This window comes from Lissotriton helveticus, chromosome 1_2, assembly GCF_964261635.1.
Source record: "Lissotriton helveticus chromosome 1_2, aLisHel1.1, whole genome shotgun sequence".
Taxonomy (NCBI): Eukaryota; Metazoa; Chordata; class Amphibia; order Caudata; family Salamandridae; genus Lissotriton; species Lissotriton helveticus.
The window spans coordinates 348561270-348579815 of record NC_136058.1 but is presented as its reverse complement, the minus strand read 5'-3'; the positions used below and the strand labels follow the sequence as shown (position 1 = coordinate 348579815).

General features: G+C 49.2%; 2 non-coding genes across 2 annotated transcripts; both read left to right on the top strand.

Moving 5' to 3' along the window:
- Nucleotides 1–9085: 9085 nt before the first annotated feature.
- On the top strand, nucleotides 9086–9159 carry TRNAT-AGU (transfer RNA threonine (anticodon AGU)). Its single transcript has one exon. It is a non-coding gene; the product is annotated as a tRNA-Thr (tRNA).
- Nucleotides 9160–10026: 867 nt separating this feature from the next.
- TRNAD-GUC (transfer RNA aspartic acid (anticodon GUC)) lies at nucleotides 10027–10098 on the top strand. The gene has a single exon. It is a non-coding gene; the product is annotated as a tRNA-Asp (tRNA).
- Nucleotides 10099–18546: the final 8448 nt, after the last annotated feature.

Genomic DNA, 18546 nt, shown 5'->3' with positions numbered 1-18546 from the left:
ATGCTTAGAATGTCAGGCGCGGTCCCGGTGAAAGTCAAGTGGGTTTGGGCTGGGGGGGGGGAAGGAAGGGGGGGTGGCAGGGTGCAAAAGCGAACAGGGGGGTGGGAGACGGTAAGGGCGTCAAAAGGTAGGGGGGCGTAATGGGGCACCAATGCAGGCAGCCAGGGAGACACAGCGTAGGGGGTTAGTGACAGGAAAGAGGGAGTCAGAAAAGGAAAGGAATTTGTAAGATGAGGAGAACGGGGAGGGCCGCCGATGGTACTAAGGGTTGGCGAATTGGGGGGGAGGGGGCGGAGCCTGATCCACCAGGCATGGCAGGGAGCGGCAGATAGGGGGGGGGGGCGAAATGTGCAGGGAGCTGGGGAAGTGCTGGGAAGGAGTTGAGGACCCCCCCCCCGTGGTAGTCAAATAAGAAGGCATGGGTAGGCACAACAGGGATACTTATGGCTACAGAACAAGTGGGTAGTTAGGAGGTTCAGGTGGGAATTGTTAGTGACAGACCTCGGCCTCTAAATAGAGGGAAGATCCCACTCCTGGCATCGGCGGGACAAGCGCAATAAGGGAAAGTTAAAAAATAGGAAGAATTGTTGCCAGGAAGCGTGTGTGGGGGGCATTTAGGACAATGGCACGAGCGATGTGCCCACAGGGGCGGGGACTCACAGATCGGCAGTTAAAGTGAGCACAAGAGTGGGAGAGAGAGGAGAGGCAAGCATGGCACACCGCTGGCGGCCTCAACGCTTCACACGTGAGGACTGGGGCCCAGGTGGGAAGAGCTGTCTGGCCTGGTCGTAAGAATGGACTGAAGCAGGCGGCGGTCAGCACGTGGGTTCAGGCCGAGGCTCAGGGCATCGACGGAGTCAAGAATGTATAATGGGTGAAAGACGGATGACGGTGGGAATGGGGGCCTCGGCGTTAACTGCAGCAGGAACTGCAATAAGACGCACAGGGCCGCCTTCCCGGGCAGCATCTTCTCTGCAGACCGGTGCTGCAGTCAGGTGAAAGGTGAAGAGATGGGTTGACCCCTTTTCTGCCCCTTCCTTCCCGGTGTGAGCGGTGGGGCGAGTGGGACCAGGCTGGCAGGCAGACCCAGCTGTGGCTGTGCAGAGCCGGGCCCCCTCTGGAGGGAGGTGCAGAGAGGGGTCTCGAGCCAGTCACAGCTCGCACTACGGCGTGGAGGCTCTCCTGCACATGGCAACTGGAGAGGGAGGAAGGGGTGGGGGCACGGGGGAGGCGAGAGCGCGATGAGGAAAGCACACACGATAAACTTACCTCCTCGGTAGACGCAGCAAAATGGCGGCCCCAAGCTTCCGGAATTTTTCGAATTCGGGGGCGTGTTTTGCTGTCCTGAGTGACGGACGACGTCACGAGATAAATGAACAGCAAAACTTACGCCCCCGAATCCGAAAAAGACGGGGCTTGTTTGGAGTGACTCACTTCTCTTCCAATGGCTGGCCTCTGTTTAGGAAGCCAGCCAATGGAAGCGATATGAGCTGAGAGGCGGGTCTAAACTGCCCTACTATACAACATAAGATCTCCGGACCGGAAGCTGCTTCGCAGCTTATAGGTCCCTCGACCTAAAAAATGAGGCAACCCTTGGAGGACATCTGGGGGTTGTAGTTCTACACAGGTAGGCCTCGAAACAGAGGAATAGGCCTATGAACTGCAACCCCCTTAAAGCTACTGCACTGCAACGAACAACCAAGCTATCCTCGACTTGATGCAAACTACTCTGTGGGTCCAGTAGTATTCTCCCCCCGCTCCAGCTGCTGGAGCGGTGGGTTTAGGACTCCACTGGTGGGCATCAATAGAGAGGGGCTTTGGCTCCGTCTACATGTTGGGAGCCAGGAATACATGTTAGGCAAACGTTGTGTGTAGCACAAAAAGTGCTTGCTTTCCATACAGCTGTGAGCATCTTGTTTTTTTTTCTCCAGCTCCCTGAGCTTGAACTTTTACGGGCGCATACAGGACATTGTAATGCTATTAAAGTGCCTTAGATAACTAGAAAAGTCAGGGTGTACTTCTTTAACAGCAGCACAATATGGAGGAGGGCAGTCATTAACCTACATGGATGTTTAGGTCTGGCTTGACTGTGCAACTCTCACCTGACCTTTTCATCTACCACAATATTACTCTACAGGTCTTTGATTCCACGCAAATACATATCAGTTCACATTCTATTTACTTGCAATGTTTTATATTAATGTACAACATTCATTTTAAGCAAGACCTATTATTGTATTAAAATGCATAGGAATGTCGATTGTGAAGGTACTTCAGGATGGAATTCTGGCACATGCTCTTGTAAGGTTTTGCTCCGATGCAAGAAAATCAATAGAATTATTTAAAAAAGGCAGACCTATTGTCACTGACAATACTTGTGAGAAAGTGTTCTTTTTATTAGATCCCCTGTCTGTAAGAAGCACAGCCTGGCAGGCATGATTGACTGCACTGACAATCACTCATGTGGAGAAACAGCAAGTGGCACAAGAATCGCTGTTTATTTCTCCTATACACTTTATGTAGGAATCTTTATTGACATTTATTGTTGCTTTGTTTATCACCCAGACTGTCACTGCTATTTCTCAATTCATTCATTTTGTAACTTCCTGACTGTGTCTGTGTAAAGCGTTATAATTCCTTCAGCCCATGTATGTTCTAAATAAAACTGAATAGGTTAATAAGTCACCTATTTTTCCTTATGTGCAGTGTGCAGGCCACGAGCTACCTCACAAGGTTAGCACGTGCTACAGACATTAATGGGGAGCCTCGGTCCCAGTCCATGCTGGGGCATCTAAGTGACCCTGTGCATTGCTGCAACTGTGCATCTAAGTGACCCTGTGCATTGCTGCAACTGTGCATCTAAATGACCCTGTGCATTGCAGCAACTGTGCATCTAAATGACCCTGTGCATTGCAGCAACTGTGCATCTAAGTTACCCTAATAATAATAATAATAATATAGAGTTTGTAGAGCGCTCAGTAACGCCATCACGGCGTGTCCCCGCGCTGACACTGTCCATGGATCAGCAGACAAACTACCAGGATTTATAAGGAGTATAAATAAGTTTTAAGCAGAGCCCTAAACCGCGTTTCACTGCTCTCCAGTCTCAGTGCAAAGGGAAGTTTATTCCACTGTTGAGCTGCTTGGAGTGCAAAGGAGCGTCCACCCATTCTGGCCTTCTTAATCCTAGGGACTGTCAGCAGTCCGGCACCCTCCGAACGGAGGGTTCTAGTTGGTTCGTATCTGCTGACTAGATCCTTAAGGTAGGTCGGTGACCTGTCCCAGACGATACGGTGACAGAAGAGGAGGCACTTATACCGCACCCGCTTCTTCACCGGTAGCCAATGAAGCGCATCCAGCGCCATTTTCGAGTTGGCTCTCCTGGGTCTTCTTAGCACCAGTCTGGCGGCGGAGTTCTGTATAACTTGTAGGCGACCTATGCTGCCCTCGGTAGCCCCAAGGAATAAGATGTTGCCATAATCTAATCGCGAGGTCACCAGTGCCTGCGTTAGTGTCCTTCTGGCCGATAGAGGGAGGAGGTCTAAGGTTTTGTTTAGAGTCTTTAGTACTCCAAAACATTTGCCCACAAGACGCCTGATGTGGCCATCGTATGAGAGAGCAGGGTTCATCCAGATCCCTAAATTCTTAGCCTCCTGACATGGAATTGGGGTAGGGCCCAGACATGAAGGCCACCACTCATCCGACCAGTTCTCACTTTTTCCCCCTACCACCAGCACCTCTGTTTTAGAGCCATTTAATTTTAAACAGTGGGCATCCATCCATTCTGCTAGAGCCTGCATACAGGATTTAAAGTTGTAAGGGGTGTTGGAGGTGTTCTGCGATAGGGAGATAAGCAGCTGGGTGTCGTCAGCGTACGACACCAATTCTACCCCATAGGAATGTACAACTTTCGCTAGTGAGGCCATGTAAAGGTTAAAAAGAGTGGGGCTCAGAGCTGAGCCCTGGGGCACTCCCTGGTCTAGTGACATCTCCGCTGAGCGGCACGTCCCTTGCTGTACCTGGAAACATCTTTCCGTCAGAAACGATTTCAGCCAGCACAGCGCAGGACCAGCGACCCCAGCTTCTTGCAGACACCGTAGCAAGATGGAATGTGCTACGGTGTCAAAAGCCGCACTTAGGTCGAGCATAATCAAGGCCATAGTATGACCTGCATCTGCCCCTGCTCTTAAGGTCTCAGTAGCTCTTAGGAGGGCCGTCTCCGTGGAGTAGCCCGCCCTGAATCCTGATTGTGAGGGATGGAGTACATTCCATTTTTCCAGGTGCTCTGTGAGCTGAGCGTTAACCACCTTCTCAGCCACCTTCGCCACGTACGGCAATAAGGAAATGGGTCTGAGGTTTTCCAGTACCTCCAGGCTTACAGTTGGTTTTTTCCTTATTGGCAGTACTATGGCCTTCTTCCACTCCATCGGGACCCGTTGAGTGGAAAAGGAGGTTTGTAGGACGTGTCTAATGTGAGGTTCCAGGGCTGTTAGACCCTCTAAGAATACCCAGGCCGGGGCCGAATCATTAGGGGACCCAGACTTCACACTTCGACAGATCTTTATTAGTTTGTCAGCTGCGGGGACATCGAAATTTCGTAGTGAGGAATCAGGGGCTGTCATTGAGCTGTCTGCTACAAAGTCTATACCCTTTTGTGGTTGTTGAGAGAATGAGGCGTAGATCTTCTTGACTTTATTAGAAAAAAAGTCAGCGATTTTATTGCATCCTTCCATAGAGGTCTTAGTAGGGGTATTAGAGCTAGAGACTAGAGATATTTCTTTATAGATCCTAAACAGTTCTCGCGAGGAGCACTCAGCATCCTCAATACGCGTCTGAAAGTACTTGGCTTTTGCTCTACGCACCGCGTACTGATAGCTCCGATGAGCTGAGCTATAACTGTGTTTTACTTGTACACTCTGGTTCCTTCTCCAGGTCCTTTCTAGCTTTTTGCAGTTCGATTTTATTTGCTGTAGTTCTGTAGTGAACCATGGGGCAGTGCGTTGTCTGCCCTCTTTAGTTTTACCCTTGCACATGGGAGCTAGCTCATCTAAGGTGGCGGTTACAAGTAGATTAAAATCCTTGTTCGCCTGATCACTATCCGTGGACCGAAGGGATTGTGCTTTCTGGATGGCGTTTATAAAGTTTTCTTTGGAGTATTGTCTCCATTTGCGTATCATAGTGTATCCTTTCCCATTATCATTAGTCCTAGCAGTGTGGTAACAACATTGAAATGGGACCAGGAAGTGGTCAGTCCACGGGAGCTGACAAGGGGAGAGTACTTTTATCATGTCCCAGCTCGCAAAAATGGGGTCCAAACAGTGACCTCTTTGATGTGTAGCTGCGACACTTAGCAGAAGCTGTAGTTCTTGTAGGACCAGACGAACATCTTCTGCCTCCTTCTGTCCTTGATCCTCTAGGTGTAGGTTTAAGTCGCCCAGCACCAAAACTTTTTTGTGTTTGATAGCGGTCTGAGCAACCCCCTCTAGTAGGCTACTGCGGAAGTTGCCCAGGGACCCAGGGGGTCTATATATTAGGATGCCCGAGATGCTCTCATGTTGAGTCATTCTAATGCTGAATTCGCCTGCTTCGCTGTCATCAATTTTTACTGGCTTTAAGACACACTCGAACGGGTGTTTGACGATAATGGCGATACCGCCTCCCCTACCTATTATCCTGTCAAGTCTGTGGAGGGTGTAGCCTGGTGGGATTGTGTCCACTATGTCTGGATCAGAGTGTTCTCCCAGCCAGGTCTCCGTTAAGAACAGTATCTGCAAGTCCTCCTCCAATATGAGATCCCATAGCTGAAGAGTGTGTTTGCTAATGGATCTGCAGTTTAGGAGACCCCCCTTAACAAGAGTCGCTTCCGGGTTAAGGGCAGCTGGCGCTAAGCGGCTTCCTCTAAATGAACAATGAGGGCATGGACCTAGGTCCAGTGGCTCCATTGTATGATGACAGAGGGTAGGTGTAACGGGACAAAGGTCTCTCAATCTACTACTTGTGTAACATTGTCTGTGACGCGTGGGAGATGTAGGGGTTTGGGCCCCTGGTCCCGGTCGGGCGCGGACGGGCGCAGACGGGCTTGCCTTAAGCGCGCCTTCGGCGCGCAAACGGCGCTCCCGCTGCGCTCCCGCTGCGCTCGTCTGCTGCGCTTCCTCTGGCAGCACATGATATAGGCTGTTGGGGGCGTGGCCTGTGAGGTGGGCGTGGCCAGAATTCTCGCCTGAATGGCGTAGGGAATCGTTGCAGCCGGCGTATGCTCAAGAACGCTCTCGGCTGTTTAGGTAGGTTTCAATTTTAAAAACACAAGGTTATACAACAATTTTAAAAATATTTCCGGTCTGTAACAGCTCCCGGCGTGTGCCTGCGGAGTCCTGGTCAGGTCTGCTGTCAGCGCTCGGTTTGGCGCTTAAATAGTCTGCCCAGGGGGCGTGGCCTGTGAGGTGGGCGTGGCCAGAATTCTCGCCTGAATGGCGTAGGGAATCGTTGCAGCCGGCGTATGCTCAAGAACGCTCTCGGCTGTTTAGGTAGGTTTCAATTTTAAAAACACAAGGTTATACAACAATTTTAAAAATATTTCCGGTCTGTAACAGCTCCCGGCGTGTGCCTGCGGAGTCCTGGTCAGGTCTGCTGTCAGCGCTCGGTTTGGCGCTTAAATAGTCTGCCCAGGGGGCGTGGCCTGTGAGGTGGGCGTGGCCAGAGTTCTCGCCTGAATGGCGTAGGGAATCGTTGCAGCCGGCGTATGCTCAAGAACGCTCTCGGCTGTTTAGGTAGGTTTCAATTTTAAAAACACAAGGTTATACAACAATTTTAAAAATATTTCCGGTCTGTAACAGCTCCCGGCGTGTGCCTGCGGAGTCCTGGTCAGGTCTGCTGTCAGCGCTCGGTTTGGCGCTTAAATAGTCTGCCCAGGGGGCGTGGCCTGTGAGGTGGGCGTGGCCAGAATTCTCGCCTGAATGGCGTAGGGAATCGTTGCAGCCGGCGTATGCTCAAGAACGCTCTCGGCTGTTTAGGTAGGTTTCAATTTTAAAAACACAAGGTTATACAACAATTTTAAAAATATTTCCGGTCTGTAACAGCTCCCGGCGTGTGCCTGCGGAGTCCTGGTCAGGTCTGCTGTCAGCGCTCGGTTTGGCGCTTAAATAGTCTGCCCAGGGGGCGTGGCCTGTGAGGTGGGCGTGGCCAGAATTCTCGCCTGAATGACGTAGGGAATCGTTGCAGCCGGCGTATGCTCAAGAACGCTCTCGGCTGTTTAGGTAGGTTTCAATTTTAAAAACACAAGGTTATACAACAATTTTAAAAATATTTCCAGTCTGTAACAGCTCCCGGCGTGTGCCTGCGGAGTCCTGGTCAGGTCTGCTGTCAGCGCTCGGTTTGGCGCTTAAATAGTCTGCCCAGGGGGCGTGGCCTGTGAGGTGGGCGTGGCCAGAATTCTCGCCTGAATGGCGTAGGGAATCGTTGCAGCCGGCGTATGCTCAAGAACGCTCTCGGCTGTTTAGGTAGGTTTCAATTTTAAAAACACAAGGTTATACAACAATTTTAAAAATATTTCCGGTCTGTAACAGCTCCCGGCGTGTGCCTGCAGAGTCCTGGTCAGGTCTACTGTCAGCGCTCGGTTTGGCGCTTAAATAGTCTGCCCAGGGGGCGTGGCCTGTGAGGTGGGCGTGGCCAGAATTCTCGCCTGAATGGCGTAGGGAATCGTTGCAGCCGGCGTATGCTCAAGAACGCTCTCGGCTGTTTAGGTAGGTTTCAATTTTAAAAAACACAAGGTTATACAACAATTTTAAAAATATTTCCGGTCTGTAACAGCTCCCGGCGTGTGCCTGCGGAGTCCTGGTCAGGTCTGCTGTCAGCGCTCGGTTTGGCGCTTAAATAGTCTGCCCAGGGGGCGTGGCCTGTGAGGTGGGCGTGGCCAGAATTCTCGCCTGAATGGCGTAGGGAATCGTTGCAGCCGGCGTATGCTCAAGAACGCTCTCGGCTGTTTAGGTAGGTTTCAATTTTAAAAACACAAGGTTATACAACAATTTTAAAAATATTTCCGGTCTGTAACAGCTCCCGGCGTGTGCCTGCGGAGTCCTGGTCAGGTCTGACCTCTGCATTGCAGCAACTGTGCATCTAGATGACCCTGTGCATTGCAGCAACTGTGCATCTAAATGACCCTGTGCATTGCAGCAACTGTGCATCTAAGTGACCCTGTGCATTGCTGCAACCGTGCATCTAAGTGACCCTGTGCATTGCAGCAACTGTGCATCTAAGTGACCCTGTGCATTGCAGCAACTGTGCATCTAAATGGCCCTGTGCATTGCAGCAACTGTGCATCTAAGTGACCCTGTGCATTGCTGCAACTGTATAACCCAGCCTCAGATGGTTTCTTCATTTCCCTCCTTTCCTATATGTGTGAATGTCACTTACTTGGTCACCATTCACGCCATGAGTTATGTCCACGTCATTTCCTGTGATGTCATCATACATATTGTTTGTTAATAATCCTGCAAATTCTGAAGCATTCAGAGCCCTGGAGGTATTCCTTTGTGTTCTTCTGCGCACACACTTTACAAAAATAAACATTTTGAAGCTGCAGTTCCTGTTTGTAATGTTCTAGAATTGCTATTTATTTGCTGGTGACAGTTAAAGAAACGTAGCGAAATGTAAACTTGTCGCCTCCTTTTCTTGCTCTACAATATAAATTGGGTGGTTCTATTTTTTGAAGAACAGTTTAAAGTCTTTAGGGATTATATTTATGTTGTACAGTTTTAACCCAAACATTATATATGCATGAAGCAGTGGGCGCGGACTGAGTAGAAGTCAGAATAGAGTATTAGATTGATTTACAGGAAGCTATTGGGTCACATAGATCTGCTCTCTTGCAATTATTCTTGCTCCAGAAGTTGTGCAAAGGCTACCTTTAAATATTGAGCGATACAATAATTTCAAGGTGTGTTTTCCAGAAGCATATAGTTGCAACCTGGGTCCTAGTAGAGATGTTTCTTATAAAAGCCACAAATAAATGTCAATATGTATTACACCCACGTGACCTGTCCATTCATCCATTCACAAAAAGGGTAACGGGAAGCAATGTCTTCAGAGCGGCGCTGTGGCTTAGTTGGTTAAAGCGCCTGTCTAGTAAACAGGAGATCCTGAGTTCGAATCTCAGCAGTGCCTTAACTTTTTCGCACTTTCAATTTCAAAAGCGGACCTTCTTACTACCTTCCTATTGCAAAATTATCTTTGACATGCAAAGGCACTATTACGTGTTTAAAACACCCGGAACCATGATTTGCGGTTCAGGAGTGTTGCCATAAAACTGCTTTAACGTGTGTGGTTTGCTCACATTACAAAAGCACAATAATACAGTGCAGGCAGATACGCGAATGCAGCCGCCATCTTGGAATCGTTGCGTTTACCCAGATTTCACAGTGGGAGTAACGTCATCAGTGTTTTTATTTGGGCATTCGAAACAAACTACAGCTAACAGCCATACTGCTTTTGCTATTTAGTTAATATAAAACGTATACCTACGTTTTAATTTTAAGGTACCTTATTTTTTGCCCACAAATAGGGATAGAATCCTATCAGAGGTTGACTCAAAAAAGGCAAAACTGTCTTTGTACTGTCAGTCATTGAACAACGCAATTTGGATTGTCTACTCTACATGGTGAAAACATCATCGGAATATGTTTGTGGTGTTATTCGAGTTAAATGCTTTTTCAATATGGCCGCCGAATTCAATGGCTCGAGATCGTGGCTCAGACGAGTCTTCTTTCAATTGGCTCTGGGAAGGCGCAGGCGCACTATTCGAGTAGACCAGGCTCGCCTGCACGATTCTCCGTGTGACAAGGGCCTCGCGCCATAGTTTTTCAGCACTCTACTGAAAGGAGTGGTAATACACAATACAAGTTCTGCCCTGTACGCTAGGATGTACTGCGAAGGAAACGCTCGTTTACAACCATCGATTTCAACATAAAATATCATAATTGTCCGGGTCTTTTGATGCATAAAGGCAGTTATCAGGACGACTTTTTTCAGCGATCCTCGTTAGTATAGTGGTCAGTATCCCCGCCTGTCACGCGGGAGACCGGGGTTCAATTCCCCGACGGGGAGATCATCATTTATTTATTTTTTTAACTCGTTTTAGTTGCAGATTATGAAAAAAGTCACTGCTTTTCAGTCTTTTCTTTTTTAATTAACTGTAGACCGCTATTAAATGTATTAAAAGTAAGCTCGCCAGTGTTCCACTTTATAAATGAGAGAGAACAAAGTACTTTTCGTTTTCATAATGTTCTACTCTTTGTAGTACACACACGTCTCTACTTCAAGAAGTCGTTGTAGTCTATTGTATTTTTTGAATATATATAGGTAAATGGAATAAGTACTAGATTACAATGGGTGATAATAATTACATGCATAAATGTACATAAGGCATTAAGGATAATAGGGCTGTATAAATAACAAATTGGAATCTGAAAATTCTAATGCTGTTGATACAGAAAAAAACATTTTGCAATGATCATTGAAAGCATAAGAGTGCATACCCTCAAAGATAGGAAATCGCGACTGGTGCTTAGTGTCTGTGCCTTCTACCCACCCCCACTTCACAAACAGGTCTTTGTGGCATTGAGCCCCATCTTGCTGGAGGCCGCCGCAGACATTTTGCAGAGAAATGTTGGGGCAGATTTACAAGCCCCTTGCGCCTCCGGTGCTTCATGTTGTGTGACGCACTGGTGGCTCAGGCTGCTGAGTGATATTAAAGTCACCCTGCCTGACTTAACCTGTGCTTGTAAATATTGGTCCTGTGCACGCAACACTTTGCGTATTAGGGGCGTGACAAGGGTGTTGCTGTGAGTTTTCCCATACATCACCCATGTTCACTGATGCATTTCCAGATTTACAAGAAATCGTAAATCTGGAAATGCGTCAGAATGCTACGCCACCCTTGGGGTGGCGTAGCGAGGTGCAACGAGGAGAAATGTTTTTATTTCTTCTCGTTTTTTCCTCTATCGATGCGTGCTGCACTATACAGCACACATTGGAAGAGGAAATCACCTCAATTGGTTGTTTTTGTGCAGGAAGGTGCTCCTTCCTGCACAAAAACAATCTCCAGCCGGCGCATGGCAGCAGTTTGTGTGCTAGTGCAGAGGGACGCACAGAGATGCGACATATTGTTGTAAATATTTCGAATCCCTGTGCTTCGAAACTAACACAGCGTGATGGAGTAAAATGACTTACGGCACAGTGCTGTGTTAGTTTCTTGTAGATCTGCCCCGTGGTGTTTAGGATTCCTGCCACAACCATAAAAAAAGTGTATTTTACATCAAAACAGGATCTCACATATGAGAAATAGGATGGTGTCTCAGAGATTATTTGCAGTAATATTAGTGAGCTGTTGCTCTGTTGCAGTATTGAAAACACACCTCTCATAACAGATAAGGGTATTGCCAACAGGTTCGGACACTATAATTTCGACCTCTATAAGGGGTGGACCAGAGCATCAGAAACCGATATTAAGGTCTTCTCAGTGGAGTTACAACTCCCGCAGCTCTCCTCCGCAGATGTGAGCGGCTTAGAGCAGGACGAAGTACTTAAACGGATAAATTAGCTTGAAGGTTTATTCGGCCAGAAGTGTCGCTCATTCTAGTGTTAGTTGAAAATTGAAATACAATTCGTAAAGTTGATAACTTACAGTGAAACAGAAAGGAAATACACAACATGTCCCTTCTCTGAAAATAGTAGAGGTGTGCCAACCCACTAGTGCTTATCCTCCTCCTGTGTTCTGGGTCAGAGGTAGAAACTTTTTTAATAGAGTCCTATGTTGTTACAGTGGAGACCTGCCTGCCCATTCCGTGAGGTAGAAGAGTCCTAACACTAAAATTCCCAGTTTGTCATCTAAATACTATATTTTAACACCACATTCTATGTGTTAAGTCTCTGTCAACACCCCCTATTCCTTTAGTCCCTTATTTCTAAGTCATCACAAAGAGCCATGTGATTATGAAAATTAGACATGTAAAATAAGAGTTAGCCAAATAAAGACGTCATTTTTGTAATACTAAATTGCTCAAATGTGTTGCTGGATTTCTCTTTGTGCTTTCATCATGCGCAGGTTATCTGAGAGGCTGTATTGCACGAAATTGGATTATTATTTGGGCGTGACCCACCTCAAGGAGTAATCACAACCTTGCCAGGGTGAACCCTCAAAGTCACTACATTAACCTGAGCTCAACCTGCTGTTAGCTATGGCACACAGCAGACAGGCTTGATTTACAGGCAATATGTAAAGTATTTATACAGAAACAAACCAGTAATAAAGTCAAAATGCAAAACAATACAAATATCAAGCCATATTAGAAAGAAATAGTAACATTTAATAAATAAAATGCACCACAAATTAAAAAAAAACAATAAAGGGAACCAGAAATATGAATTTTTAAAGTGCTGAGTAGGAATTGGGCCAAGAAGCATAAAGTGCCATTGATAGGCAAAGGCCATGGTGGACCAAGACCTAGGCACAGTTTGGTGCTGACTACAATGGTACACCAACCAGGATTTTGCTGCCCAAAGATTTTTTCTTCTGACTTTAGTCTTTTAATTCTTAATCCACCACAAAAGTACACTTTTAAAGACCCCCAGGGGAGACACTTAGAGGCTCACAGGTTGTCAGTCAAATGCTAAACAGCAGGGACCGGTCTGGGCCCAGTTATTACTAGTTAACTGGATAGTTGCAGGAAAAGGCCTCTTACAGTTTTTTTGTGTCCCTGTAGCTTTCACAGGAGGTCAGTCTTATGACACGTGCAGTAAACTTCTTTGTTCTGGGTACAAGAGGGAGCAGGCCCTATCCTATAGGGCTTCTCGCAATTCACAAACATCAGATCCAGTGCTCTTCTTCCTCAGGTCTAGGGGTGCTCTGAAGGGGAGGGGAGTTGGCCTAACGGCTAGGGCGCTCGACCTCGAGTTTCGGTAACGATGCCAAAAAACCTCTTGTGAATCTGGGCAAATCACTTAATCTCCCTGTGCCTAAAATGAATGCGTGTCCTCATGTAACGTAACTGGTGCTATGTAAGGCGCTCTGATACCTGATTCGGTTCGGGTCTAGTTCGTGCTATATAAAACTCTGCAAGAAAAGGTGGGTGCCTAGAGGTGACACATTTATGCCAGGAACGAGATAGTGGGTGAGTATGACTCTTGGCCCTGCCCTAACCAATCGGGCGAAAGTTCCTAAAGCCACTTTGGGCATTTCCAAGATGGTGAAACACTTTGTCCACACTAAACTGGGGCTCTGGGAGTATATGGGGGAGTGAACTATGGTAATCCAGTATCCTCCCACATATAACACTAAAATCCAAATTGCGGCAGTACACAGTAATCACAGAAAGAGGACTGGTAGAACAAAATAAGAGGTTTTTTCAGCAAGTAGACAATGGATACAGAAGAATCATTTTGATATCATTTTGCCCTTACTTTCAAGTGCACTCCTGTGTGATATGTAAAACATAGAGACAGAAGTCTGGTAGAACAAAAGTACGGGTTTCCAGCAACTAGACAGTGGATACACAATAACTGTTTTCCTTTTTTCAAGTGTGCTCAAGATGTTATATCTAAAACCCACCAGACCTGTCATGCAGGATTTGGCATAAAAACAGAATTATTCTTTTTTTTTTTTTTTAGAGTTTTATATAGCGCAAATTAGACCCGAGGCATCATATGGCTTTAAATGAGCACCAGTTTTGTTACAGATGGACACATTCATTTTTGTTAGGCACTGGGAGATTAAGTGATTTGCCCAGAATCACAGGATGTTGAGCCGATGCCGAGGCTTGAATACAGTTCCCCAAGGTTTCCCAACTTTAAGGTGGACCACTCTAGCCGTAAGGCTGCATCCTCTTCCCTCCAGACACTGTAATATCAAAAAGGATACTGACAGCTCCACCCTGAACATTCTGTTAGGTTCAGATGAATCCTCTCTGCCCATTCAGATAAGCCTAGTATTTGCTCCTGATGAAAAAGCAGATTTTCCACAGATATCCTCAAGCACTGCTTGGCGTTAGTCAACTCTAATTCAATTGGTAGTTATCAAATAAAGAGGTGGGCGCTGGCAATTGGAAAGCAGGAAACGGATTTATTCTTCGAAGGAAAACACGTCGGGTCAGACGAATAGGGTGTTGTTTCGAGGTGCTCTGACTGCATCTCTGTGGCCTGGCCTTTTATACACAGTTTTATCTCTTTATTGCAGTGTAACACATTCCTGACATTACTTTGATGCATTATAAACCATCTTTGGAATCCCCGCTTCAGGCCCGTTCCCACATATGTCAACAGGTTTCAATAGGTGATTGCTATCGCGCAGCTGGGCATTCCGGCAGGAGCTGAAATACGCGCAATCGGTCGGATCTCTTGGGGATGTGGCATTGATTAATTCCGACTCCTTTGATGGGAGGTGGAATCCTACTGTACGGGGGCAATAAACTGTATCCGCAGGGATTGGTTATGGCCTGGGATCGGATCGAACAGCCAGGTGCAGGGGAGGAGATTATCGAAGGGCCTGTTCGTGCGCGAGGGATGAAAGGGTATGTGGGCTCGGCACGGGAAGTGGCTCCGGGGCAGGGTCACGCTGAGGATACTTTATGACTCTAGCATGTGTGCTTGGGGGCTGCCAGCGCGTGGGGGATGATTGCGAGGTCGGGGAGACATGCAGGCGATCGGCAATGTTACGAAATGGCCACAGTGTCTAAAATGGCTGCCGCGCTTGCAAAGGCCTAAGTGGGACAAGATGGCGCCGGTAATGTTCACATCGCAATCTAATATTTAACAGTCCTTCCTTAGAACATGCCTCGTCATCTTGTCAATCTATGTCAATGTTCATAATATTCTGTATCTCTTTGTCATACAATGCTTTCATATTTTCAAATTTAGTGTCCAAAGTCTTAGGGCATATCAAATTCATTAAAAGAGAGCACAAGGGCGGTATGCATTGTATTCCCAAGCAGCAACCACAAATCACAAAAACTGGCACCAATATTATTATCAACAGTTTCCAGCCCCAGTCTTTCAAAATGTTCCAAAAGCAGCTTCCGAGTGTCCAACCTTCTTGTTCCTGATGGATCTCCGATGTCAGTTTATAGAGGTGTTCTATTGCTTTGTAGACGGAAGGTGAATAGTCTGGGATGAAGGTGCAACAGCTGGCACCGATGATGCAGCATGCTCCTCCACGAACCGCCAGTACCACGTCTAGCACAAGGCGGTTCTGCAAAGCCACAAGGCCTGCAGCTCAGCTGTGTTGTTGGTGAGGATGCCAGCCGTGATGTTCAAAGCTGTTTCGACTGCTTGGGTCAGGTGTCGGATGGCTCGACTGTTTGCCATTGGACCCCAAAAAGGGATGAGTCCCTTTGCTGCATCGAGGAACTGTGATGCGGTGGAGTCTGCTTGCTCTGTGTCTTTCGAGCGTTTCTGTCTGTGATAGGCTGCTGGTGCTATGTACGTTGGAGGAAGGACAAAGGCAATGTAGCATGTGCCCCAGCCCTTTGGGAGCCAGGTGTAAGCCTTTGTACCGCAAACAAAGTACATATTTGGTGATGCAACAAATGAAGCGGGATCAACAGTGTTCAGAGTCCTTTTTATGGGGCAGGAGCTGTGGCCCACGATTTTCGTCCCATGGCCCTCAATGCAAACAAGGCCTGAGACGTTCACCACAATCAATCAATCAATCAATCAATCAATCACAGCATTTATATAGCGCACTACTCACCCGGAGGGTCTCAAGGCGCTGGGGGGAGGGGGTCCGCTACTGCTCGAACATCCAGGTCTTGAGCTGCTTCCTGAAGGCGAGGTGGTCTTGGGTCAGGTGGAGGTGGGTCGGAAGGGAGTTCCAAGTCTTGGCGGCCAGGTAGGAGAAGGACCTTCCTCCTGTGGTGGCTCTTCAGATGCGGGGGACGGCGGCGAGGGCGTGGCTGGTCGATCGAAGCTGGCGTTTGGGGGCATAGAAGTTGAGGCGGCTGTTGAGGTATCCTGGGCCTTGGTTGTGTAGGGCTTTGTGTGCGTGGGTGAGGAGCCGGAAGGTGATTCTCTTGTTGACCGGGAGCCAATGCAGGTCTCTCAGGTGTCCGGAGATGTGGCTGCGGCGGGGGATGTCCAGGATGAGTCGTGCTGAGGTGTTCTGGATCCGCTGGAGTCTCTTCTGGAGTTTGGCGGTGGTTCCGGCGTAGAGGGAGTTGCCGTAGTCCAGACGGCTGGTGACGAGGGCCTGGGTGACCGTCTTCCTGGTCTCGGTGGGGATCCATCGGAAGATCTTACGTAGCATGCGCAGGATGTTGAAGCACGACGAGGAGACAGCGTTGACTTGTCTGGTCATGGAGAGGGAGGAGTCCAGGATGAAGCCCAGGTTGCGTGCATGGTTTGTTGGTTTGGGTGCGCTGCCTAGGGCGGGGGGCCACCAGGAGTCGTCCCAGGCGGAGGGCGAAGATCCCAGGATGAGGACTTCCGTCTTGTCCGAGTTCAGTTTCAGGCGGCTGTTCGACATCCATTTGGCTACGTCTGTCATCCCTTCGTGCAGGTTGGCTCTGGCGGTGGCGGGGTCGTTGGTGAGGGAGAGGATCAGCTGGGTGTCGTCGGCGTAGGAGATGATGTTAAGGTTGTGCTGGCGTGCGATGGTTGCGAGGGGGCTCATGTAGACGTTGAAGAGTGTTGGGCTGAGCGAGGAGCCTTGAGGAACGCCGCAGATGACTTCGGTGGCCTCCGATCTGAACGGGGGGAGGCGGACTCTCTGTGTCCTTCCGGCGAGGAAGGAGATGATCCACTCCAGTGCCTTCTCCTGGATTCCGACGTTGCTGAGGCGCTGTACTAGGGTACGATGGCAGACAGTGTCGAAGGCCGCGGAGAGGTCCAGGAGGATGAGGGCCGCTGTTTCTCCATTGTCGAGCAGGGCTCTGATGTCATCGGTGGCTGCGATCAGGGCGGTCTCGGTGCTGTGGTTGGCCCGGAAGCCAGACTGCGAGAGGTCGAGGGAACCGTTCGTCTCGAGGAAGGCGGCCAGTTGCTTGTTGACTGTCTTCTCGATGACTTTTGCCGGAAACGGGAGCAGCGAGATTGGGCGGTAGTTCTTGAGGTCGGTGGGGTCGGATGATGGTTTCTTGAGTAGAGCGCTGAGTCCGGCGTGCTTCCAGCTCTCTGGGAAGGTGGCGTTGTCGAAGGAGGTGTTGATGATGTCCCGTAGGTGGGGTGCGATGACAGCGTCGGCCTTGTTGAAGACGTGGTGAGGGCAGGGGTCTGTTGGAGATCCGGAGTGGATGGAGTTCATCGTGCGGATGGTGTCTTCGGTGCTGATCGGGGTCCAGGTGCGGAGGGTGGTGGTGGGGGGCGGTGGTTCGGTCGTGGCGTGCGTCGGTTGAGTGCTGAAACTGTTGTGTATGTCCGCGATCTTGTTGTGGAAGTAGGAGGCGAGGGAGTTGCAGAGGTCTTGCGAAGGGGTGATGTCGTTGTTTCCAGCGTTGGGGTTGGAGAGCTCTTTCACGATGTTAAAGAGTTCCTTGCTGGTGTGTGCGTTGTTGTCCAGTCGTTCCTTGAATGCGGTTTTCTTGGTGGCGTGGATCAGTTGGTGGTGTTTTCGGGTGGCGAGCTTGAGGGCAGTCATGTTGTCTGGTGTTGGGTCTCTTCGCCAGGTTTTCTCGAGTGCTCTGCAGTTCTTCTTGGAGCTCTTGAGTTCGTCGTTAAACCATGGGGCTTTCTTGCTGCCGGGTCTGCTCGGCGGGGTCTTCAGAGGGGCGAGGTCGTCTGCGCAGTCGCTGATCCATTTCGTGAGGTTGGTGGCCGCTTGGCTGGGGTTCGTTGTGCTGGTGGGCGGGTTCTTGCTCAGGGAAGTGGCGAGCTGGTCTGCCGTGATCTTATTCCAGCTTCTGCGGGGAGCCTGTTGCTGGTGATGGTGGAGCGTGGTCCTTCTGAAGCTGAAGTGGACGCAGCTGTGGTCCGTCCAGTGGAGTCCCGTGGCGTGGCTGAAGGCGATGTCCTTGCTGGAAGAGAAGACCGGGTCGAGTGTGTGTCCGGCGTGGTGGGTGGGGGTGGTCACCAGTTGCTTGAGTCCGAGGTTGGCGAGGTTGTCCAGCAGGGTGGTGGTGTTGCGGTCGTTGTTGTTCTCCAGGTGGAAGTTGAGGTCCCCGAGGCGGATGTAGTCGGCGGAGGGGAGGGCGTGTGGGCTGATGAAGTCGGCGATGTCTTCGCTGAATTGTGTGCATGGTCCCGGGGGTCTGTAGATGAGGGTGCCTCTGAGGGTGGTCTTGGGGTTGACGTGGATCTGGAAGTGCAGGTGTTCGGCGGTTGTCAGGGTGTCGTCGGTGTTGGTCGTAATGCGGATGGAGTTACTGTGGATGATGGCGATGCCTCCTCCTGTCTGGTTGACGCGGTCCCTCCGGATGATCTTGTAGCCGTCTGGGATGGCGATGGCGATGTCGGGCGCTGAGGAGGCGTTCATCCAGGTTTCCGTGAGGAAGGCGACGTCTGGGGCTGTGGTGTCGAGCAGGTTCCAGAGCTCGACGGCGTGTCTGTGGACGGAGCGGGTGTTGAGCA